Source organism: Ahaetulla prasina, chromosome 3 (genome assembly GCF_028640845.1).
Source record: "Ahaetulla prasina isolate Xishuangbanna chromosome 3, ASM2864084v1, whole genome shotgun sequence".
NCBI classification, from domain to species: domain Eukaryota; kingdom Metazoa; phylum Chordata; class Lepidosauria; order Squamata; family Colubridae; genus Ahaetulla; species Ahaetulla prasina.
The window spans coordinates 203,030,148-203,053,718 of NC_080541.1; the positions used below are offsets into that span (position 1 = coordinate 203,030,148).

The 23,571-nt window shown below is 36.7% G+C and overlaps 1 protein-coding gene across 8 annotated transcripts in view; it reads right to left on the reverse strand.

Annotated features, from left to right (window-relative positions):
* The window catches only part of SULF2 (sulfatase 2), a 324,326-nt gene that overhangs the window by 199,859 nt on the left and 100,896 nt on the right, over positions 1-23,571 (reverse strand). Inside the window, exons 3-5 of one of the 8 annotated variants that reach the window (XM_058175018.1) lie at positions 19,786-19,930; positions 12,399-12,452; positions 1,349-1,494 (exon numbers count right to left, since the gene is read on the reverse strand). The exons of 3 other annotated variants lie outside the window; for them this stretch is intronic. The gene's annotated coding sequence lies outside the window, so the exon portion shown is untranslated. The remainder of the gene's footprint in view (positions 1-1,348; positions 1,495-12,398; positions 12,453-19,785; positions 19,931-23,571) is intronic. 4 more of the 8 variants (XM_058175021.1, XM_058175019.1, XM_058175023.1 and 1 more) reach the window with 4 other exon arrangements.

The window sequence follows — 23,571 nt, forward strand, 5'->3', positions numbered from 1 at the left end:
AAATAAATAAATAAATAAAAAACTTCTCTTGCAACAGCCACGACCGTTTCTTTCAATTATTTTACTGCCTCAGCAATTCTTTGATTCTCTAGGTTGTACTATCCATACAGATTAGTCTTGATTTTTTTTATTTTTCAAGTTTCCTTGCTTCAAATTCTTCAAATTGCTCAAATCTATGCAAATTTTCTTTATCTTCAATTCTAATTGCATTTTCCATTAAGGTTTTACTTTCTTAATAACCTCCTTTGTATTTTAAGCCCCAATTCTGCAGTGGTTACAAGCAGCATATATCAACTAGCTCATTTGGGCCAATATTTCAGTTGGAATCAGTTTAATAGCTTCATTATATATTATTCACTGTTTTAGCCAGAGTTTTCTTGTTAATTAAATATATAAACTATTTACATTATGCATTTGCAAACTTGCAATGTTTTGCAAAAAATTTCAAAAGAGCTTTCAGTTTCCAAACATGTGCAATATCTTTGGAGGCACAATATGATTTAATAAAAAATAATGACCATTTCCTCCTTAGCTTTTCAGCGGAGAATAAATCTCCTAACATCTCACAGAAAGAACTTGGAAGTCAGCCATGCTATCCTCTTCACACTTCAGGCAGTTCATAGATCCTATTTCACGGCTCATTCAAAAGAAAGATTAGGAAGGTTTTTTCCATTTTGTCTTTTAAATAGTTTAATTCACAAGGGGCTAAAGTCAACAGAAGTATCACACGGGGGTGGGGGGGAAACACACCAACATGCTTCCTGAGAAAATCATATTTTGTCATCCTGACTATAACATGGCATTTCTGTATGGAATGATAATTTATAATGCATCTTAAAATATTTCAGAAACAAATACATAAAAAAATTAGTTTTAATGTGAGAATAACTATTTTTAATTAAAAAGGTGTATTTTTGACTGACAGAAGAAGGAAATATTTTCTTATGTCAATCAAAAAAAAAAATTATGTCTACCAACCACACTGGAACCTTCAATGAAGAGACCTCTCTCCCTCCCTCTTCTCTCCCTCCAAAAATTATGGTCAAACGTATAGGAAATATATCATGAAAAAAATGAGCCTTAAGGCAATCCATTTACAAGATGTTCATAGCGTTAAAGGTTTATAATATTAGCACCCTGATTTGAAATGTCAAGGTTTGAGTGAATTCCTGGCATCAAGTTAATTGAGCTTAGCTGGAATTGAAGGACTAGACAGCTCTGAACACATAACGTAACTCCAAAGAATTCTGAAGCTCAACTGAGACCACCTACTTTTTCCACTTACCTTACTTACACAACTCAGTTTAGCCCGTAGAAAAAAATGCTTTAAAAGGGGCGCTGGTCTTACCTGATACGCACTTTCTTGTCAGGTGGAGACAGCACCCAGGAATGGGTTGACCTCGTCTGTTCAGTTGAGGGACTGAGTCTCTCAAAGTTTTTAAGCTCCACCTCTGTTGCTAGGCTTCCCGCTTTTGATGAATATGAAGTGACAGACTTGACGTGTCAAAAGAGACATAAAAAGAGTCATATTAATGGAAACCAGACAATCACTGGGGGGGGGCTGGATGCTGTCTCCACCTGATGAGAAGATGCATATCAGGTAAGACCAATGCCCCTTCTCCCTCTAGGTCAAGACAGCATCCAGGAATGGGACATTCCAAAGCTATTGTCCCTAGCCTCATGGGCGGGCCCCCATCTGGTCTGCAGCCACGCTGTCTGAATGGACCCTTTGAAGGACCCAATGGCCGAAAGCTGCCTCCACCAAGGCATACATGTCTAACTTATAGTGTTTGACAAATGGTGACTGGGTCAGCTGAATCCTGACTTCCTGAGGCCTCAGGACCCTCAACTCGTGACTCCAAGGGGGCCACATTGGTCGCCTTTAATAGTAAGGACTTGAATACACTGGGTGGGAACAGCCCTGTAAAGGCAGGTTGCTCAGGTATGAGACCTTCGTCATCCAAGAGGTCCAACTCCCATTGCTCCGTGTCCCCCGAAATGGATGGTAAACTTTCCCTAGAAGGAATGGGGGAAGCTTTCCTCCTGACAGGGAGGAAAGTCCTCCTGGTCAAGATCCATACAGCTGTTGGGATAGCCTGAGATTTCAGAGTACACCTTTCTGGGCTGTTAGAAAGATTCAGCTATAGTGTTTCTAATAACGTCCATAATAAAGTCCTTTATATTCTCAGACAATGGATTATCCTTGCCCACAGCTGGACGCACCTCCGCATTAAGTGAGCTTACTTTGGCAGAGGTGGATCCCATGGGAGCACAGTTGGCCTTTTCCAATTCGTTGGCAGTAGAGCCGCACAGGTTAGCATTACAGGAAAGCTGCGCAGAGAAATTTGATCTGGAGCTCCCTCTAGTGCCAAATCCCTGCATTGTTGCTTGTCAGCAGCAGTGGCCACTGGGACAGTGTCTCTAGCAGCTGTATTGAGCTTAACAGCTTTCTCATAAAGCTGAAGAGCTTGGTCTCTCCGCCCCTCATTCTTTTGGGATGCAATAGAGGTCCTACTGGGCTTGGTTGGTCTGCTGTGGCCTTTGGAGGCAGGTGTTTTAGCTCTGTCAGCTGAAGCACCAGCCAGAGTAGACTGATTACTGCTGTCACCTGCTCCAGTTTCTGCCATCTTGGCTCTAGCGGCTTTCCCGCCATCCTTTGATTTAGAGAGAGCCTTAGGCATGTTGCTGACTTCTCTTCAGAAAGCCTCAACTCTGCTGACAATTTCAATCAAATTAAAGACAATCCGCAGGCCCGTCAAATGGGCACTAAGCTGAAATCACACTCCGCTTGACTCAAAGGAAAATGCTACGTGTCTGTCAAAGGCACGAGCCAGCTGTCCGAAGCACAGGTTCCTGTCAGAGTCGAACACTTCTCAGCATGAGAAAGAGTGCTGCAGAGCTCTGAAAGTCAATGTGCCATCAAAAAAACAGCAATCGTCAAGTCGGTAAACAACAGGCGCAAAGCCCTGAAACCTCGTTAAATTGCTCAGTGAGATTGTGGCTCACCTGTTAAACGGCAAGTCAGCCGCCAATGGTGCAAATCTCCTGTCAGATGCCTGACCACGCTGGCAGAATGATCCAGAGGTTTGAGACTATATGCGGCTGTTAGCATATGGGGAAGGCTCAGGAGAAGCCGCTAGGCAGGCTGGCACTTTGGGAGCATGAAGCTCCTACAATCTTAATTTAGAAATGTCGGGCAGCTTGCTCTCTGTCGAACTGTCAAAATGACCACCCGACTTGCCCAAGACAATTGCGCCACGTTCTGAAGAACAAAAACTTCCCCCTCTGACACCTGGGAGTGCGAAGCTCCACTGTCCCAACCCCCTGCTTCCACCAGGAGTGCTGGACCCTACCAATAGCCCGTCCAGAGAGCCTGTAGGTCAATGGAAGGCACGCGTTAAAATGAACAGCAAGCTGTCAAATTCAAATGCAGGAAGGTCCCTCCAATGGCCAGAGCCAAGTCCCAGTCATTGGGGAAAAAAACAGACTCTCTACACACAGAGAGATCTGTCAAACTCACAATCCACAATCGAGTCCACAATTAGTTCTCTTCTGAAATGGAAACTGCATCCAGGAATAGATAAAGCACGAAGAGCAACTTTCGACACGACTGCCCAGGCTGAAGGACTGAGTCAAAAGCCTAGCAACAGAGGCGGAGCTTAACAACTTTGACAGACTCAGTTCTTCAACTGAACAGATGAAGTCAACTCATTCCTGGATGCTGTCTCTACCTAGAAGGAGAATAGTTCTCTGCTCTTGAAATTAGCATTAGATTAATTCACAATGACCATATCTCTCATTTCATAACTAGCAGACATTCAATGTAAAGGAGGACCTGGTTCTAGAACCTGACTCATGGACTGCTGTCTCTAGGATAATTAGTTCAGAAATGTGTGCCTATTAGAATACAACTTATCTTCAGTTTCTTGATTTAGATATGAGTTAAGCTTTTGGTGTTGCTGTAATAATTCACCTGGTTCATTTGTGTCAGTGACTCCTAACAACAGAGTTGTAAAGAGAAAATATACACGCCCGCATTTCTACTTTTACTACTTGAGTTTAAATGTCACACTCCAGTCAGTTTGTGGATTGTATTTTCAAAAAGGATGAGCTTAGCACATTTCCCCACATTTCTTTTTTGTATGTTTTAATATATAATTGTGCATTTGCATTTGCAAAAATTATTTAGGAAGTGACTCTGACAAAACACATTATTGTTTGGTTGCATATCATAAAAAGTTAAAATTGTTTTAGATATGGCATTATGGCTTGAACAAACTATTTAAGGTAAAACTGTTTATACTTTCTTTTAGTGTGTGCTTCTCTCCCTATCAGGTCAACTTTTCACTATTCAATAGCAGCTTTTTTGTTTTTAAAAAAACTGTTAAAATTGCATCAGGAAATGGTAAACTTTAACAAACTAATAAATTAATATTTACTGTTAGCTATTATGTGCATTATGCTTAACTCTTTATACTAAACTTGTAAAGTTGAATAATAATGTAAACATAATTAAGTATCATTTTATATCTAGAATGAAGCTATAACTTGCAATCCGTGTTCATCAAGAGAGATATTGTTCATGAGGGTGTACTGACATGATAAAGCAGGAAGTACTGGGACTAGATTAGATCTTCCCTTGTTTTCTTTTACTGTGTTTCTGGATAAGAACAAGTTAAGGCAGATGATAAGTTAATGAATCAGTTTCCTTGTAGCTTTTTATCATGTTGTCTCTTATGTAAATAAACATAACTGTAAATGCTTACACAAGATTTCTTTTCTACATATCCAGCAACAGATTCAAATAAATATATTTGAATCTTCCCATTCCAAAAGTTCCAATAACAAAGTGAACCACATCCAAAAGCCAAGGAAAAAGTTTTAACATTCTATTTTCGCATTAATTCATTTTACTTTCTAAGGAAGGATGTGACAAACAACAATATAGAGTTGTAGGAGAATGAGCTCCTTAATGGGGATTATTAAAAGCACTTTGGGCATATTCTAGCAAGGAAGAGCATGATCAGGTGAAGCAGTGTCAGTATGTGACCTGAATAAATTATAAACTACAGACTAAGTCTGATTTTTAGTTGACTTTGTGCCAGCAATTCAGCACTAGAGTGAATCCACATGAGAATTTATTTTGTACTAAGCAAGACCTACATACTTGGTAACCTATAAAGTTAAATGAATCCCATCTGCCATGTTCTGTTGCCTGCCAGATGGTTCACAACAGAGAAGTCATACAGAAATTCTCTAGTGCCACTGTTGTCCTTATTTATCTATAGATTCATAACACAGAGTATTGCAATTTTAGTGATAAAGGGTTGCACGAGCAACTCTTCACGACTACTCTTCCTCAATAGGAAACAGGTCAACATAAACAGTGCCACTGAGCAATGGCCCACCCAATTTAATAAAGAAAGATAGGTACTGATGTTTTGATAACCTAATTGGCAAGTGGGCTCAAACAGAAGCTCCTATCTGTGTTTGGTCATGTTCACTACAATTGTTCTCCAGGCATCTCTTAACTTCCGTCTGCAGAGTTCCTTGTTGAACTAAGAAGCTCCCTAGGATTGTCAAACCGAGAGGCCACTAAGCAGCAATAAACTTCTGTGCTCTCACCACCAATGAATTTCTAACTTTGACCAGGATCTCAGCATAATTGCTTGCCAGATTGTGAAATCCCAGAACATCCATCCAAATCCATAAGATACTTTAGGGTCTGCAGAAACCATAGTTAGTGATGAGGTTCATCTGGACCAGGAGGAGATCCAGCCATTTAGAGATCCATCTATGACTAATATCCTTTATAAAAATGTGCCAAGTAAAAATGAGATATAATATATAGCTGCCTCAATGAACTGGGATAGAATTTCTGAGGAAAGCTCATGCTTGCTAGTGAGGCCCTGAATTCCTCAGCATTACCAAATTGCATCCCTCCCCCAGGATATAGTAACTGAAATCCTTCAGCTGACAGAATATAAACAACAGCCTAGCAACAAGGTTGAGGAGCACAGGAATGAAAATGATTGAGCAACAGATTGAACAATAAATTGAAGACACTCCAGAAGTCAAATCTCAGATAGGACTATGAGTTGTTGTTTTTGCTTGCTCATCCATGGCCTAGGTTGTGAAAGAGTGAAATATTATTATCAACCTATTTCACACCTTTACCCTTGATCACTACCAACCTATGAATCCAGTAAATCAGAAAGTGATTCCATACCAGCCAAAGTCCACTCTCCCTGGGCTCATTTAATAACACCCCTGTAGGAGATGACCAGGATGAGCCTGAGGGAGGAATCAAATGTATCATCAGTCTCAAGTCCCTTTGTACCCACAAGTCCAGCCTAACTTGAATTCCATTGAGCCCTGTCTACTAATTTGCTTTGGCCATTAGTAGTTTAAATTCTTGTAGACAGCATTAGCATACAATAAACTTATATTGATTTGAACTTCCTGGACTCCTGATTTCCTGCATTTGACACTCCCTGTGTTTTCTCATTCCATAGGGATCCAGTCACCATCGGTTATCATCTTTCATCCAAAATACAAATTGCTGTGAAGCTAGAGCATCAATCAAACCTGACTGGAGACAATGACCCAGGTAGAACTCCATGGTTCAGTCTAATGTCCAGCAGGACTCATATATTTAGAATATATTTTAAAATGGCATAATATACTTATAGGAAGGTATATGACAACTATAAGGTAATAACTACCTCTCTCCTCACTCACGCAAGTCTGGTTTTTTTATCTTTGCTTTTTGTAAATTACTTTAAAATTTTAGGATATAAAAGTAATATTAAAATGTTTTAAAAGTCAAGGCAGTTAATTCTTAAAAAAATACTTATCTTTTAAAATTATTCAAGTGCTCACAGTACTTACGATTCCATATTAAAATTTCAGTCTAAATCTTTAAATTCGTTGACAGCCCTTACATTCATGAAGCTTGAAAGGAAAGTATCCTTAATGATTTTTAACTAAAGTCCAGCAAAGGTTCAAAGAATTTAGAAGCGAATTTACCCATTTTTTCAGATTCTGCCTGCAAGAAACAAGAATATTCATTCCTATAGTCCTCTCTCTAGTTGGAGTAATGGCAAGCCTATATGCTTCTACTCATTTGAATAAAAGCCCCGGAATATCAAAATTAACCACAGTCATTTTGCCTGAAAGTTTCTCTTTTCTTCTCTGAATTGTTCTAAATCATGCTGGGAATCTATGCTGACACGAAGGCCCCCTGCTGCAGATGGTAATACATGAAGGGCAAAAGCTGTGTAGAGCTGGAACAATTGTTCTTGATCTCTTTCCTCCTGTGCTCATTATGTATAGAAGTAGTCTTTCCTAAACTGGGGTCATGTCAGTTTGGCTGAATCAAGAATGATCTGTGCATTGTAAGTTTCTCAACAATTTTGGGCTGATTGATATTTTCAAGTTTCCAAAAATACTTTGTCAGGTAAAATAGTTACAAATCCAAAGGAAAAAGGAGGAGAGGATGAAGCTGGCATTCAGGTCTAACTCTGCACAACAGTTACAAAGCTTATAAACTGTTGGCCTAATTTTTTTTAAAAAGTGTTCTCAATATAGATTTTAGATATTTCTAAGAAAGTAAAGTTAAAGGTTCCCCTCGCACATATGTGCTTGTCATTCCCGACTCTAGGGGGCGGTGCTCATCTCCGTTTCAAAGCTGAAGAGCCAGCGCTGTCCGAAGATGTCTCCGTGGTCATGTGGCCAGCATGACTAAATGCCAAAGGTGCACAGAATGCTGTTACCTTCCCACCAAAGGTGGTTCCTTATTTTTCTACTTGCATTTTTTACGTGCTTTCAAACTGCTAGGTTGGCAGAAGCTGGGACAAGTAACTGGAGCTCACCCCATTACGCGGCACTAGGGAGTCGAACCGCTGAACTGCCGACCTTTCGATCGACAAGCTCAGCGTCTTAGCCACTGAGCCACCGTGTCCTTATCTAAATACAGAGAGCAAGTATATGGAGTCTGGAATTTCATTCTTCAGTAGTCTTGTTGAATGAAAAAATCAGTATTTAAAAATGTAATACTATTGCAGAAACTGATCAAAGTGTTTGCAGTACTCATGTGTGCTAAAATGGGAAAGGCAAAACAAATGAAAGCTTCAAAGAATTGTTAATTTTGAGTTGCTATCTAATTTTTACCATTTATTCTTATTTTAAATATGAAAAAGGCAAATTGATTTGAACATAGATATTGCCAAGTATTTTTCTCATGTATCATCATGTATGTAAGTATGTATCAATGGTATAAGTATCACTGTACTGAGGCAGAATTATCTTCTATTAAAATCAGGAGCTAGAAACAAGGAAACCAGAATCTGAAACTAAATCAACATTTATGCAAGAGTCAAAAATTGGAAACTAGTCCAAGGTAAAAAGACGGTCTCAATATTTTAAAGAAAGCAAGTAAAATTAGAAAGATAGGTTCAAGCTATTCAATCACTGGTTATTGGCAACTAAGGCTTATAAAATCAGAGCTCTGGAATTTTACCCAGACTTCAATCATTTGGAGAAAGTTTCTCTTCTGATTTAGTCCTTATTACTGTACCATCACAAGTGACATCGCTTGATTTGCTTGATTATCTATACTTTTTCAGGTTTTATGGATTTTGGATCTCAATTTTTGAAATAGATAAGGGACACATTACTTTGTGGAGTTTTAAACACAGGCTTTAATCTCTGCATTTCTAGATAACATTCTAGGCCAGTAAGAAGCCAGCTTCAGATCTGGTTATACCATTTTATTGATACATAATTTTCAATGAAATGTATGACAGCTTTGGTCAAAAATAAAATGAAGTAACAATAACTAAGAATCTCCCCAATGAAAATTAGAAGACTTCATTAACAGTTAGCATTCACTAATTAATTAATTTATAGGTTTGGGAACGACTTCATTTCAAAATTAAGAAAATCATAGGTTTGGTAGCAGCATTACCTAAAGTATGATGGGAAGCATGACTTGTAGATCTGGAAATATTTATTTATTCAATGTTATACCACTTTGAAATATGTAAAATGTAAACTATGTAAAATGTATACTCCAGATCCTTTAATTTACTAATAACAAATAATGCCAATTAAATGACATTTAGAAGTGCTGTATTAAAACATTGGAAGCAAGACACAATATACTGACACTGGAATGCCAATAGCAGAGATAGACAATTATTTCAACCTGGTATCCTCCAAATGTATTGAGTTACTGATCAAAACTACTAATCAACATATGAGAGGCTAATAAGCTGGGGAAGGCCAGAATAAATTGCATTGTACCAAAACGACAAAAAGTTTGACTTGTTAATTCATTCCCCCCCCACACACAAAGTACAACTTGCAAAATTTCTAGAAAATGTAGTACTAGACAACAACGAAATTAATGTCTGAATGTATGATCTATAAGCATAAAAAATACATAAGAAGCATTTTGAAGTATTAATTATGGTAGGTATATGTAATTAAATCAGCTAATGGCAACATATTGCAAATATGTCATTTCAAAATATTAGGTGGATACCAGGTCCAGCAATGGTTATCTTTTCTGGATTTTTTTAATATCCATACATTCAGTTTCCCAGATCAAGCCAATTTACAGCCTTATATTTTTCTTGTCCTGAAGAATTAACAGAATAACCTTTTAAAAGGTAATGGTTACCAGAAATGAATGTTAAACATATTTTCTCTTTCCAGTAAGGATTACTAATCTAATACAGGAAATAAATTGCAATTTAGTAAGAAACATTTAGTTTCTTACTAAATTGGCTACATTAGAACAGAATGGCTACATTAGTTGGATTATTTTTATAGTTCTTGAAAAGCAGATGCCCTGGATTGTATTGAAGTAAATGTCAGTAAAATATTGGCATGAAAAGACAGGAGGGACATCAAGTGTTATTTTACTCTGTAAAGAAATGTAAATGTGCATGCAATGAAGTATAGCTTGTCTGGTTTCACTATAAACCATATTGAAATATTTCTCAAAATAGACAAGAAATAACAACAAAAATAAACGAAAGAAATCACTTTTGTGAAAGTTATTACTCTAGTGGGAAAACCTTGAGAATATATCTGAGTGTAAGCACCTCTTCAAGATTATGACCAAACCTTGAAGAAAGACATCATTGTATTGCTTGTCACAGCTCTCTTATTAATATATATATATATATATATATAAGGTGTTTGTATATAGGTCTTTGGTTGTTCGGGTTTTCTCCCGTGTAAAATTGGAAGTGTCTTGGCGACGTTTCGACGAAGTCTCATTCGTCATCTTCAGGCTTCAGCTTCCTGCTTCTGGGAGCAATGTGTGATCGCAGCTGTTTCTTCCTTTTAACTGCTAGTGGGGGTTTGAACTGATTGGGTGGGAGCTTGGCTGTGCTCTGATTGGATGGGGGTTTTTTTGTGCTCTGATTGGCTGGGGGTGTGTCCTGTTTGGGTGGGGGCTTGGTTGTGCTCATTTTAGTCTGTGTTGCAGGGGGATTTGAGCTGGTGAGCTGCATAGCTGTTGTTTGGCTTTGTGGTCGTGCTACATCTTCATAGTGGGTGTCAGTCTGCTGCATGTATGGATTGGAGGGGTTTGAAATGGCTAATGTTGCAGCTGCAGTCTGGCTTCTGGTCCTTGGTCGTGCTTCATGATCAGTGTGGGTTTGGGTCTGCTTTCTGGTTGGATGTGCGGTGGACCTCGTGAGTGTGGGTCTGGTGTCATTCCTCGGGAATGACACCAGACCCACACTCACAAGGTCCACAGGATGTCACCACCGACATCCACCCAGAAGCAGACCCAAACCCACACTGATCATGAAGCACCACTCAAGGACCAGAAGCCAGACCGCAGCTGCAACATTAGCCATTTCAAACCCCTCCAATCCATTCATGCAGCAGACTGACACCCACTATGAAGATGTAGCACGACCACAAAGCCAAACAACAGCTATGCAGCTCACCAGCTCAAATCCCCCTGCAGCACAGACTAGACTGAGCACAACCAAGCCCCCACCAACACAGGACACACCCCCAGCCAATCAGAGCACAGAAAACCCCATCCAATCAGAGCACAACCAAGCTCCCACCCAATCAGTTCAAACCCCCACTAGCAGTTAAAAGGAAGAAACAGCTGCGATCACACATTGCTCCCAGAAGCAGGAAGCTGAAGCCTGAAGATGACGAATGAGACTTCGTCGAAACGTCGCCAAGACACTTCCAATTTTACACGGGAGAAAACCCGAACAACCAAAGACCTATATACAAACACCCGTGAAAACCTCAGAAAACAAATATATATATATGTATATATAGACTGGCTATGGATTAACTAATTTAGCATTTTTATTTTGGGTTTAAGAGCAATGAGTATCAACAGATGAATTCCCTTGATTCGAGTGTTGCAGGATATAACATCCTTAGTTTAGCAATATAAAATATAAGGTATTAATGAATTCCCATTCTCTACTTGCATGGACAAAGTCACACAGCTAATCAAATGCCTCTTGGGAAGCCTACAATCAAGATAGGAAAACAACAATTGCCTTTTTCTTGGCAAGAACTGATATTCCACACCTAACATAATCTATATCTGTAGTAATTAATAGCCACTGATACCAATCTCTTCCTCTTTTAAGAGTTTCAGTTGGCAACTTACATCTTGATGCAGTGAGAGCCATAATGTAATTAGACTGCGTGAATAACTGGAGCTGTATCCAGTCAATTTTACTGAATGATTTTTAGTTATTAAAAAAACAGGGAGGGAAGAGATTATTTTTAAATTTCTTTTTGAAAAAGAAACCCAAAACTATGCACATTGTATAAGAATAAAATATAAATGATGATACAGTACAGGTAACTCCTTGTTCAGCAACCACCTGAAGTGACATCAGCATTGAGCAAGTAGACGTAGGACCAGTCCTTATAGTTACAGCTATCGTAGAGTCTTATGAATACATGATTGTGATTTAGGTGTTTAGCAACTGGCTCACAAACCGTTGTGGTATCCTGCGATCATGTGATCACCCTTTGCAACCTTCAGTGTCAGCTTCTGACAAGAAAAGTCAATGGAGAAGCCAGCTGGAGAGCCCAAAGGGTAATCATGTGATATCATACTTAATGACTCTGCAGGATTCACTTAAGAATAGCAACCAGAACAGCTGCAATTCTGGTCATGTGACATGCCATTTGATGACCTCACTGCTTAGTAATGGAGTTACCAATCCCAGTCACCATTATTAAGCCAGGACTCCTAATATTATGTGATTTTTTTCAATATCAAGCCACCATATAATATCTAAAAGTTGTAACCAACATTGTAAAAATGATGCTATACAGAGGTGCATTTATTTATCCATTTATTTACTAGATATACTGTATATCTGACCTACCATTTGGAAAGCAGCTTATGTGACACTATCCCTGTTTTCCTCACAATAACCAGCCTATGAGAAAGAGAAAGAAAGCAATTACTCTAAACACATGCAGTGAGTTGCCATAATTAAAGACAAACTAGGATCTCCCAGATGCTAGATTAATAATAGATTTCCATAATAAACTTTCCTCAATTTAAAATGCCAGTTTTGGTAATAGTAAATATATTTATTGTTTATGTGGCTCTGAAAGTCAGCAATCTAACCTATACTTTTAATGCTTTCTGGCATATGAGAGATTGCATATGCACTTTAAATCTTCTCTTAAGAGAATATTTAAGTCCCTTAATTCTTCTCTTAAATCAAAGACCATTGGAACCTAGTCTTTTTAAATCTTGAGCAGGAAGACATAAACTATTTATGAAAGGTTCTGATTATAAACCAAACACAGTCTTAATCATTACCGCCCCTGAACAAGGTTACTTGAGGTCTTGATTTTACAAGAATTCTACTGATTTATGAAGACACAAACCTTCTGCCTTATTCACATTCTCTCTCACACACACATACACACTGTTCATATTCTTCTCTGTTAGTATAGGTCCCCTTATTTTTTTCAGACAGAAATGCTCTCTCCAGGAATATTAAATAGAATGTAAGATGGCATGCTGCTTACCAAGTTATTACATAAACCCTTATTATGAATTTTTCAATTTTTAAACATAGAATAGATTTTCTTAAGAATAAAAACACTAGGATTTTTCAATATTTTGTTAACTTTTAAGAAAAATGTGAATGGTAAACAAAGTGTTATTTATGAAATCACTGAAGGGAAAATAGACAGTTGAAGCAACGTTGCCTTAATTATTTATTCCATAAATATGCCTGCTTATGTGGCAAATATTTCAGAGTTGGGGCAAATTACTCTGATTCTATCAATATTAGAATTCTATGTATTACAATGGCAGAATGTTATACAATTTTATGTTATAACAAATATCCCAACATCAGTCCACTTAAAGCTTTAATAAAGGCATATTAGCAAATTTCAGACAAGACTTGGTTATTATTGAAAAGAAGGAATACCTGGATATATAGTATGTGTGTGTGTGTATCTATTACAAAAATGCTGGAAGAAGAAAATATAAATTTATAATTTATAGTTTCCTCAATAATTCAAAGGGAGTGATGTAAAAAGAAATAAGTCTTAAAACTGTTTTCAAAGAGCATTGCATGTTCTTATGTTTATGAATGTAGAACCACAAATAAGCAAAAATGTAGGAATGCTTTCTGTACATTGTTGGCTTATCTATAAGAACTGCAGTTACTTTAAGACAAGAAAAAAGGACCATTGTCTTAGAAGATTAATAGTTTGCTGCATGAAAGAACAAAGTTTAAATAAATGGAAATAAACATGCATTTAACACTGTCTTCTCTGCATCAGCTAAATCATTCTGCCAAAGAGGGGGAAAGAAAGTATGCTATACCAGTAGAAACAAGCACCACAAATCCATATTATCCATAGCATGGATAAACAAGAGAAAAATAGCATAGCACCTGTATTTTCTACTTTAAAATATTCCATTAAAAATGCTTTCCAAAAATGAACCATGTAATTTGTTAGTAAGAGCAGAGTGTTAATTTTTTAGATCATACTTATCAAAGGAGATGAAGTACAATCTGAAAGACAATTTAGTAGTAACACCCAGACTGCATAATTAATGTAATTGGTGTAATTAATTCTTGTTCCATCTTTCTTCATTTGTTACAAGGTCCTGTGAGATAAGCAGTGAGTTGACCTTAATGTGCCACTAGGTACACACACGCTCTTTTTAAAAAGATAACAAAACATATTTTATTATTCAGAAAGGGAACTGTTTTGGATTTTTTAAAAATGCTGTTAGCAAGTAAGACATTGAGTAGTACAATAGAATTTCCCTAAACTAGCTGAATCAATAAGAACAGGATCAATATATTGGAAATCAACCAAAGAAAAATAGTATAGTATAGTGGGGTGGGCTGCTGGGGGTTCGCAGAGGTACGGGAGAACCTCTAGCTAAGATTCTGTGCAGTTTGGAGAACCCTCAAATCCCACTCCTGGCTAGCTCCACCTGCCCTGCCCCTCCCAGGAGTCACCACATGGCCTGTTTCGGATGCAGGTATGTGCAGGGTGCGTGCAGAGGCCATTTTCGCTCTCCCGGAGGCTCGAGGAAAGCCTCAGAAACCTGGGGAGGGCAAAAATGCCCCCCCACTGTATTGCAGGAGGCTGACTAGGCCACGCCCACCATGGCCATGCACATCCAGCAACTGGGCAGAGAACCCCTTGCTAAAATTGTTGAAGCCCATCCCTGCTGATATTCCACTGAAATCCACAGGTTTTACTTCCAACAAGGATAACCTGCATCTTATCAGAGGGCAATGAAACAGTCCTGACAGGCATAATGACATTCCATCTCTGCTGTCTGTAAATCATTTTAGAATTAACCAGTATCCTAAAATGCAGGGTAAAGGAGTTGAAAATGGTAATTACTAGATTCAAATGTTGATCTCTTCTGAAAGAGGGTCAATTTATGTAGAGCTGTTCTGCTTTAATTTGAATCATTACACTCATTTAAAGTGTCAAGTCAATTCTAATCAGCAAGCAAATCTAGAAGAATGTTAAGGCCAAACTGATATATTTATATCATTCTCTTTTTATAAAATCTAGCGGCTACTATTGTAATAGTCTTTAAGAGATGACACAGAAAGATACATGTTAAATACCTTCTGGAAAAACAAATTAAGTCTTCTGAATAACCATTCTTTTCCTATAATATTCCCCAATGTTCAGTGAAGGAGGGTTGGCTAAGTAAATTACCATTTTTATCTGTGCACTGCCTCTCTCTGGTTTCAAGTTCTTTGTTCTCATACAATGAATTCTGAACTCTCTAATTTCTAAAACCAAAGTCATATTCTGTTGTGTAGAATGGTTATTTTTCTGCCTACATGCTGCTGTGCAAACACTTTATGTGATTTGACACTCATTCCAATTGCTCTTGCCTTGTGAGACATTTATTCATTATAAATCCACTGCAATACTGTTTGAAGATTATTCTGGTTTCCATTCTTTTATCATTTCAGGTAAAGATTATCTGTACAACTCTATTAATAAAACTTCAGAGGCAGTGCTGAGTCAATCACTTTTGTTTTGCACTCGCCACTTACTGAAAGCGGTATGAAGTTTCAGATAGGCAGTCTTTCACAAGGTCAACTATTTTGTGGTAATAATGTATTGGGCATTTATAATTAACTTGACATTTATAAAGCAACCGCTAAATACATGTGAAGCGAGGTCTACATGCAAGCTGCAAAGCAATACTCAGTCATCCCTTATAAACATTTTAGAAATTGTATCTGTGAACCAGGAATAACTTCTTTTTTCCTCAGCTAGTTCCACTGTTAAACTAGTCCTATTATTAGGAAGGTTTTTTTCTGATATTATTTGGAAAGTGTCTTTGTGTAACTATTAAATATAGTATTCTTTGTCTTGTTCCCTAGGATGATAAAGATAGTATGTGAAGTCATCAGATATTTGAAGAATGCTACCACATCCTTACCAAGTTGTTTCTACTCAAGGCTAAACGTGCCTATGTTCTTTTTCCTCATACGACTTAGTTACTAATCCTCCTGATCATTTTTGTTGCCTTTCACTGGATTTATCTCAATTTCTCTGAAACTTTCTTAAAAGGAGCCCTGTGGGCACAGTGGATAGAATGCAATATTGTAGGCAAACTGCCCAAAGCCTGGAGTTTGATCCTTATGGGGCTCAAAGTTGACTCAGCTTTTAATCCTTCTGAGGTCTGTAAAATGAGGACCCAGATTGTTGGGGACAATCTGCTGACATTGTAAACCGCCCAGAAAGTGTTGTAAAGCACTATAGGGCAGTGTATAAGTCTAAGTGCTATTGCTATTACTAAAAGGGCAGAATGTCATTACTCAAGATAGGATATGATCAATCCAGACTATAGTAGAACGATTAGTTAGAATCTACAAGAAGCAATATTTTTCCCAAAATACTGTACTTCTGAACTCAAATGTATACAGGTTCCCAAACTATGCAGGGGACACTAAAAGGTAGCTGCTTCTGCTATTTTATCTAGTACTTACTTTAGAATACTGTGTTCTGCACTACCTTTCATCTTTCATTACTGAATACAGCCCATCTTATCATTTTGGTAATCTTACAGGGAGGCCAAAAAGAAAGAACTCAGGCTGTAAAGAACCTTTTTCAGACTCCCCTCAAAAATGTTCCTATCTCTTATGTAATAACAACCCATAAACAGAACTGGGTTACAAAACTGTTTTCTTGACAGCTTAATCAAGACAAAAGTTGCAACTTCTTCTCTTTTATCAACAGGCTTATTAATGGGCAGTTTTATCAACTACCTACTTTTTCATTTGTCCTATGAAGTTTCTTCTGTGATTAATTCAGATATTTATATATCTCATTCAAAAACAGTGTGCAAATTTAGCCTCTTGAACAACAGGTGAAAGTTGCTGAAAGAACATTGATCTAACAAAGCCTAGTCCTATTTAATCCAAACAGAATAAAAAGTTCTTTCCAGATGTAAACTTAATATTCTTTTAAACTGGAGATAAATAAATTCCATCTTTTGTATTTTTTTATTCTTTCCTTATCTTTGTGTCTGGTGGACAGAAGACACCAGAATGGAAAGCTACAGCTACAGCTATACGTAACATCAAGGGCTAATTCATCAAACTGCTTTTAGGAATACCACTGGACTGATTCTTTAAATAAGTTTCACCAATGTTATCACCCTTTTACATAGTTTATCTGTCCTGCGATTGCTTTATTATTTCCAGTTCTAATTAAAAAAGCCCATATGTTGGTCAACTGGAAGATCATGAAGAGATATACCAGCGTAACTACTTCTATTTGGAATATTATTTAATCCACAACTCTTTTAATTTAGCAGGACAATCATTTTAAGCCAATACTCATTTAATCTTGGCTGTGTGTAATACACCTATTAATATTTCCCTCATTTCCCTTCTTCCACTTTCCCACAAAGTTGTCCACACATTTATACAAAATGAAATTTTAGGTAAGGGAGGGTATAATTGTGTACACTACCTGAAAACCTTCTAAGCTATCCTTCAAATTAAGTGGAGAACACTGCCCTATTCAAACTGCCAGGCTTATTCAATAATATAGAATAATTTAGGTAAGAAGAACTTCAAGCTAGACTGAGAATGAATGTAAAATGGTATTTGAATACTGTGTATGTATCTATTGAAAACTACAGTCAACAAAAATATGCCCTGAAAACAAATAACAAACAGATCTGAAGTGTTACATTGGGGTGCTCAATTATGTTTAGGTTAATTTTGAAAAATTGAAAGTTAGCATACTGTATCACGTTTCAGCATTATTTTTATTTCCTATAAATTCTTTTGGGCTCCATAATGGCCCCTGTATGTTGATTTTTTAAAAAGAAATGATTGCTAGTAATCTAGATTATGTTGTATGCCCTGTGAAAGGACAATGGTAAACAAGGATTATTTTAGGAGGACCTAGAAAAATGGATAACTAAATATTCTGTAACTGATTGCATTCCCTAAGGTGTCCATACTGCAAAACTATATAAAATATGGTATTAAAATTCTAAATACTGGAGACACTTAGAATAACCTACTTTGTGTAAATGTTAGCCTCAGGCACAACCTGATTTATTTGTAAATCTGCTAGGAATAGCTGTCTTTATGAGCTGAAATAAACTTAATTATGGCTTTTATTAGAGACAATGGTTCAGCTCTGCCACTGAAGATATGTTACTAATTGAGTTGATGGAAAAACAGGTTGATCTAAATTTTTGTATTCATTTATTTAATTTGTAGCTCCCCAAACAGAACACTTTTAAGAATTCTATGTTGCGTTGTAATACATGATATGGTGTGTGAAAATTATATTACAGAATGTTAAATTATTTGCATCTTTAAAAAAAATAGAACCAATTTCCCACCTGATGCAAAACCAGGCCAGAACAAACTTAGGGAAATGAAAATCTGAGTGGAAATTGACAGAGTTACCCATTCTTGATTTAAAGCCAATAGTCAAGAGGGAAACATGAAACAGTTGGATCAATGCTGAGTCACAGAGCAAATTAGGTCACATAGCTCATGCATCTGGAGTCAAATTAGCTTGTTTAACAGCTCATTTCCTCAGGGTGATCAAAGTTAGCCTTTTAAGCTTGCAATAACTTCATGCGTGATAGAAAAACAAACTTTAAATTCAGCATTATGTCTTAGGATATTTAACAGTACGATTAAATAGAAAACAGAATATTTTAGCAGATAAAATCTTTTAATTTTAAATTTGTTGGCACTGCTTGGTTTTTGTTTTGTTTTTCTCTCTTTTTTGAAAAAAAAAAAGCATATTTAGCTGGTAAAAAGCAAGGCAAAAGCTTATTTATACAAGTGTTTCCTTGTTCACAATCCTTGCCATTCTGCACTAAGCACAAGTAAGTCATTTAAACTTCTACTATATCTTCAATTTATTCCTGAGGGAAAAATTGATCCATACTGGATAGAAAAGCATTAAAAGCAAATTGATTTTTCCAAGATGTCTGAACAAATTTGCAAGCTAGATAGAAAGTGCAAAACGTTAAAAAAGTTGCATCAGATAGCTCATACAAATATATGGCAGTTCTGGAATGGCTACAGGCCCATCTAATTTCTCATCCTTTCTCCAAATTGCTCAGATGCAATGGAGTATTTTAAGGAGTGGCTCCATAGCTAGACTCTGTGCTTAAAGGCAATATTCTTCTGCAGCAAAACAGTGACATGAAATGATCTAATCACCATGGATAAATCTTTTTTTTAATGTGCATCTATGTTAAAAAGGCTACAAAAAGATAATATCTTTTGAACAGCATTGTTCCTTCTTTAGCTCAGTTCACCTTTTAATAAAAATCGATGAAAAGTATGAACTTCACTACTTTAAGTAAAAGTTAGTACATTCTTATCAAGATAGTCTATCCTTTTTATAAATGTTTGTCACATTTTCCTTTAGATGTTTTTTAAAAAATAAAATAGAAAAGCCATTGTCCTATGGAAGACGCTCCTGTTCACTAGTTTAGTTCATTTCTTCAAAAATAAATTACCTCCAGATTTTAATCAACTTCACAAGTTCTAAAATCCTTTAGCAACAGTTTTAACCATTTCTTCCAATTCCAAATTATGATAAGAGAGTAATTATATTAGGTCATTATAAAAAGAGTGTTGAGTAATTTAGACAGCTTTAGTTTTTTTAAAAATGAAAGTCATCACTAAAACATTAAACTTAACAGCAGGAAGATCAGTATTTCTGTCTGCAACTGACACCTATATAACTCAGATACTGTACTCAAAATAAAGATGAAGTCTATGGTCAACAAACAGGAGCTCCATCTTGCTGAACACCAATGTCACCCTGTGTTGTCTCATGCAGAGCTTATTCCAGCTTCCAGATACTGGGGCAAGATATTGATGTCATCTCCTTGATTTGTCTTCTGAAACAAACAAGCAAATTCCTGGTCTGGTGTTTGATGTAATTACCAGAAAATTTAAACAAAAATCATTATATTTCTATGCCGCCCATCTCATAATACAGCAATTCTGGGTAGTTTACAATATTTTATTAACTTAAATGAATAGTATTACTTTATCCTCCAGCTATGCAACATCCAAAACATAAGGAATATCATTAAAGTAATTCAAATCAGTGATTCTGTATTTTCTAACGGACATACAGCTTTAGGATTTCAAATTGAGTGCTTGATTGAATTGCAGACCATCTCATTATCCTCATGAAAAAACTATATATAGGTCAGGAAGCCACAGTATGGACAGAACATGAAGAAACAGACTGGCTCCCGGTTGGCAAAGAAGTGAGACAAGGCTATATAGTTTCTTATTTATTCAATCTGTAAGCTGAATTAAAGGAAAACTGGATTGGAAGAAGAGGAACATAATTTTAAAATTATTTGCATTATATTCATGACACTATGCAGGTAACCTATAGTGCCAATTTTCTGCAAACCTTGATAATAAAAGACAGTTTTAAAAAAAGAACTGACATTAAATGTAAAGAAAATCAAACTGAGAACAACCAGCCTTAGAACTGACAGTGAGGACAAAATGAAGGGCAATTTTTGAAGGAACAAGAAATATACTATAGACCAGGGTTCTCCAACCTTGGCAACTTTAAAACTTGTGGACTTCAACTCCCAGAGTTCCTCAGCCAGCCATAGACAAGCAGTCAGTAGAACAGCCACAAAGGCTTTGGAAAAAAATATTTAATTTTTCCTGTTGTCCTCTTTTCCTCTTTCAGTTTTAATTTTATATTTTAACTATTTACTTTAAAAATAAAAATTGTTTGTCTCTCTATCTTCAGATGTCTATACTTACAAATATTATAATCATGCAAGCAATTGTAATAGCTGTGACCACTCTATGTAAAGTTAGACTTTGAAAAAGCAAAACAAAGAATATTGATGCTTTTGAACTTTGATACTATTTAAGATGCAAGCAAATACTTGATTCCTTTGAGTGGTCCACAAAGCTGGTAAGGGTGAAAAGAAAGAGAAGAAGACAACCAGCAGCAAGATGAATGAACACAATTACTATGGTAATGGGTATACTGTTGGGAGATCTGAGGGGCCATGTGGATGATAGATCATTCTGGACAAGATCCTATCTATGCATTCACCAAGAATAAATACCAACTTGTTGCCACATAATCAATCAATACCTGCAGTGTATCTGTAAATTAGTAATATGTACTGAAGATGCTTTTAAATCTACTTCAGCAAACTATCAGAAACTTTGATCATAAAAATATAGACCATATATTTATGCCTAGTACATTTGCACTGTAAAAATCAAGAGAACCACTAGAAAAAAGATACCTTCTAGATTTTAGCAATCCAAAATCTGCTAGCCCTAGAAATATTATATTCTACTAAAACTAAGTTTAGTAGTTTTGAGATAGTCCTCAACTTACAATGACAATTGAGTCTAAATTTTCTGTTGCTAAGAAGCGAGTTTTTGCCCCATTTTATAACCTTTGTTGGCACATATGTTAAGCGTATCACTACAGTTGCTAAATAAATAACACAGTTAAGTGATCTTGCTTCCTTATTGATTTTGTTTTTCAAAGATCACAAAAGGTCATCACATGAGCTGGGCACTGCAACCACCATAAAATATAAACCAGTTACCAACCATCTGAATTTTGATCATGTGACCATGGAAATGCTGCAGTGGTTATAAGTGTGAAAAACAGTCATAAGTCACTTTTTTAGCGCTATTGTACCTTTTAACAATCACTAAACAAATGGTTGTAAGTCAAGGACTTTTTTTTAGCATATATTGTTAAGATGTGTGCGTGAATGCATTTCTTTTTATAAAGAAGCAACCCCGGGGAGAGACCGGAAGCGTCGCGGTGAGACTGGCTGGGAAAATACCAGGCTCTAATGAGCCTGGTGAAATCCAGTCAGACAAACCGCTGTCGGGGGAGGGGGGGTTCTTCGGACCAGAACCGTCCTGTAGGAACGGTGAAGAAGGAGAGGCATCTCGGCTGGCTAAGAGGAACAGGCAAGCTCCTCAGAAAACCAGAGAAAACTCTTCGATCTGATGGCAAGGAGGTGGTGGCCATTGCGACCGCCATGAAGCCGGGGCATCTGGAATAAGAATTGTGCAGGAGTGGAGATTTGGACAGAATATTGGTACTGGGTGAGTGATTGGCCACTCATAGGTAATAAAGAAAAAATTGTGGAAATTTTTAAAGCTACCCTGGCATGGAAACAGCAGCTAAATAGCGTCAGGGAAGTTAATTGATAGAGAAAAGAGAAAGCGGTAGTAAAGAACACTAAAGCCCAAAATTTATTTATTTATTTTATTTATTTATTTTATTTGCATTTATATCCCGCCCTTCTCCGAAGACTCAGGGCGGCTTACACTATGTCAGGCAATAGTCTTCATCCATTTGTATACTATATACAAAGTCAACTTATTGCCCCCCAACAATCTGGGTCCTCATTTTACCTACCTTATAAAGGATGGAAGGCTGAGTCAACCTTGGGCCTGGTGGGACTTGAACCTGCAATATTGCAGGCAGTTGCTGTTAATAACAGGCTGCATTAGCCTGTTGAGCCACCAGAGGCCAAAATCAAAATGGAGTTTGATGTTTAAACTTTAAACATGGATGCTGAATTTGGAGAACTAAATTTATTATAAGAAAATGAAACCCAAAAGAAAATGTTTTTTGGAATAGGATTGGATATAAACTGCGAAGAAATTTTGAACTGTAAAGGAAGATAAAAGAATAAAGAAAAACCCACAATAGAAAAGCCCTGTTAAAGATTTGAAATTGGACTTGAACTGGAATATAAAGTTGGAAATTGGAAAATATAAAAAAAATTAGAAAAGAAAGAAAGTTAACTGGATTTAATACACAAAACTGGATACTTTGTTAAATTGTTGACTTGGAACTTGTAGATTCTAAAGAGCCATCTACTGGCAGAAAAAAGTACTACATTGAATACTTTAAATATGGAAAATTTACTGCATTCTTGAGGAATGAGCCGTGAGAATTTGTAAGGAGGATGTTTGTCTTCTCAACAACCGAACATTGATAACACAAAAAGTGTAAAATAACAAACTTTAAATTGGAGCTAAAAAGTAACTAGAACATCAAAATGTGGCAAGAACTAACTGAGATGGTTAAAATAGTATGTTTATCATTTGATTTGGACAGAAAAATATCAAGAATTTTTCCAGAGCATATTCAATGGGATGAACAAGCTATTAATGAGAAACAAGAAAATGATGCTGAAGATAAAGACACTGATGAAAAACTAAATGATTATATTGGGAATAGCAATGAAAAAAAGTGTGTGAATAACAGTTTCAATGATTACACTGGGATAAACAGTGCTGAAAACAGAGAGGTCAGAAAGAAGCAAAAGAGACAGACTAACAATGGGGAAATGAGTAACATGAGAGGAAAAAGGGGGAATAGATCAGTTGAGAATAGAGGGCAATGTAGGCAAGAAAGTTTCTTTTTAATGATTACATTGGGATTAACAATGCTAAAAATAGAAAATTCAGAACAGAAAAAGTGAATGATTACATTGGGTTAACAATGGGG